Source organism: Pistacia vera, unplaced genomic scaffold (assembly GCF_008641045.1).
Source record: "Pistacia vera cultivar Batoury unplaced genomic scaffold, PisVer_v2 Contig482, whole genome shotgun sequence".
NCBI lineage: Eukaryota > Viridiplantae > Streptophyta > Magnoliopsida > Sapindales > Anacardiaceae > Pistacia > Pistacia vera.
Window position 1 is genome coordinate 138,034 of NW_022196315.1, and position 2,733 is coordinate 140,766.

The 2,733-nt window shown below is 36.2% G+C and overlaps 1 pseudogene; it reads left to right on the forward strand.

Moving 5' to 3' along the window:
- The first annotated feature begins 236 nt into the window (after nt 1–236).
- Nucleotides 237–2,212, forward strand: LOC116146701 (annotated as a pseudogene).
- The last annotated feature ends 521 nt before the right edge of the window (nt 2,213–2,733 follow it).

Below are 2,733 nucleotides of genomic sequence, written 5' to 3' on the forward strand. Positions count from 1 at the left end.
ACGGAGCGGCTTTGTAGAAGCAATCTGGAGTGTGTTTGCTATTAAACATTGGGTGGTGTCGGGATGCATTTTAAGGCCCATTAATGTCATAAGACTCAAACCCGAACCGGCCCAGAGAAGAAAGAAAGGCATATGGATATGGAAACCCTAGCGCTAACCCTGGGTATATATAACCTCAATCTCGACTCTCTTATCTTCTCTGATTTAGCAGCTGCGAAGAGAGACGCACAACAAAGATGGTTTCGCTCAAGCTTCAAAAACGTCTGGCAGCCAGCGTCCTCAGTGCGGCAGAGGGAAGGTCTGGCTCGATCCAAATGAAGTCAATGAAATCTCCATGGCCAACTCTCGTACGTCTTCCTTCTTATTTTTTTTGTCCCATTTTTTGTTCGTACCATTTTCTCTCTCTCTAATTCTTTTGCACGTCTCAAGTTCTTTGATCAAAATAATTGAAAGGTCAGAGTTTTGTTCTGAACAAGCGGGTTAGCGTCTTCTAAGATGTTTAGTTTGAGGCGTTATTTTTACCTGTTAAGCTTATTAAAGTCGTGTGCATGCACACGATTTTCCTGTCTTAAGTTTGTTCATGCGACTTTCTTATAATAGTTTGTAAGTAGATAGGCTGTTTTTATTGCTCTGTTATCGTGGATGGATGATAATTCACTTCTTTACTGTTTGTTATATTTTAATAGTTCTAGTTTCGAAATAAAAGAAAATCAAGTTATTAATTCCCTTTTCAGTGATAATCTCATCAATTCTGAGAAATGATTAGTTTTACTACGGTTTTGTTTGCTGAAGGTTAACTTATAAGTTTAATCAAATTGTTTTAGTTTTTTCTATGTTTTAGTAAGAGTTGAATGGAATTGGAGTTGTGTTATATGTTTGGGAATTCTGCGACATTTCTGAGGAATTTTTTACTAGTTGACATGGTAGGATGTGGGCTTTTGTAGCATTATTTTCTACTTTTATTGCGTCTTTGATGGGGTTATATGGATCAAATTGCAGGCCAGAACAGGAAGCTGGTCAAGGATGGTTTCATCATCAGAAAGCCAACCAAGATTCACTCTCGTTCTCGTGCAAGACGCATGAAGGAAGCTAAGGGAAGGGCCGCCACTCTGGATATGGTTCTTCTGCATCATAAGATATGGAACTTGTAGGAATTTGGTTTTAAGAAGCTTAATGTTGGACTAATCACGTATGATTATATACCTTATATGTATTGGTATTGTGGATAGATTGTTCAAATTATCATTGGTGTTGTTCATCCAACTTGATTATGTGACCAGTACTACATCTTTGGTCAATCAAGTAGTAAGTAGTTGAGTTATGTTTTCTTATTTTTTTAGTTAAAATTATATATAAAGTATCCAATGGTGCACATAGATAGGAAATGGTTTCATTTTTTTTTTTTTTTAACTTCCAAGAAATCGGCATGGAATAATTAATAGTGCTGTATTCTGATTTTTAGGTAAGCGTAAGGGTACAAGAGAAGCTAGGCTGCCAACTAAAATACTGTGGATGAGGAGGATGCAGTTCTCAGGCGTTGCTCCGCAAGTACCGGAAGCAAAGAAGATTCAAACACATGTATCATGATATGTACATGAAGGTGAAGGGCAAGTCTTCAAGAATAAGAGAGTTTTGATGGAGAGTATCCATAAGACTAAGGCTGAGAAGGCAAGAGAAAGACTTGTCTGACCAGTTTGAGGCTAAAGGGCAAAGATAAGGCAAGCAGGGAAAGAAAATTGCCAGGAGGAGGAACGACTAGCCCAGGTAGAATTTAACGCCATTTGATTTCTTTGGGATGAAACATGATAGCAATAAAGTAATTATATGATTACTATTTTATGAAACCTTTCAGAAATGCGATTATGCGTGCGTTACCCATTTTTGATAGATCATTTTGTTTATGAATTACATGTTCTTGCAATGTATAAAAATCTTTTTTCTGCCACGATGTTTGTGGTGTGTATTGTAGTTTATTTTCTTTTAAATAACTTTGTGTGTCCTAATGCCACATTGCCCTGTAACATTTTAGCGATATGCTTGTCTGGATTTTTTTTCTCAGCTCAAGCAAAATCGTGTTGACTTGTTGACTATTTAGATCAATCTGCAAAGTTGGTAGTTTCATATTAATATGATGTGATAATTTTTTCTCTGGAAACAGGGACCTGGAGGAGGAGATAAGCCAACACACGCACACCGTGCTTCTACTGAGTGAGTATATAGATGATGATGAGTATGCAATACTGTAATTAAATTAAGTTTTATCCCATGTGCTAATTTTTCCTTTTTTGCAGAGTATCAAAAAAGTCTAAGAGTAGACTGCTAACAAAGCATTGAAGGATAAATCTATAGATAGCATGTGTACTCAGTTACTGTGGCGAGTAGTTTGTTGAAGCTAGTTTTTTTTGGTTTCTTTGAACCCTTTACTTAATATGGTAGTTGAAAGCAGATTTCTTGGTATTTGCTTATTTGTACGTTATGTTTCTTGACCGGTTTTATTAATTTCTTGGCTTATATATCAGTTATGATGTTATGTGGGAATTTCAAATGTCAGTTGATAGTTTACATTTTAAATCTTTCTAGGTTGGGTGTTTACGCTAAATGGACTCTTACTGTTTTGTTAACTCATATTGAAGCTTGGAAAGTAATGGTTTCGTTTTTGGATTCCCCATTTTCACTGAATCTTTGTGCTACATCTTAAACGATACAAATCGTTAAGTGGAAAAATGATGTTTG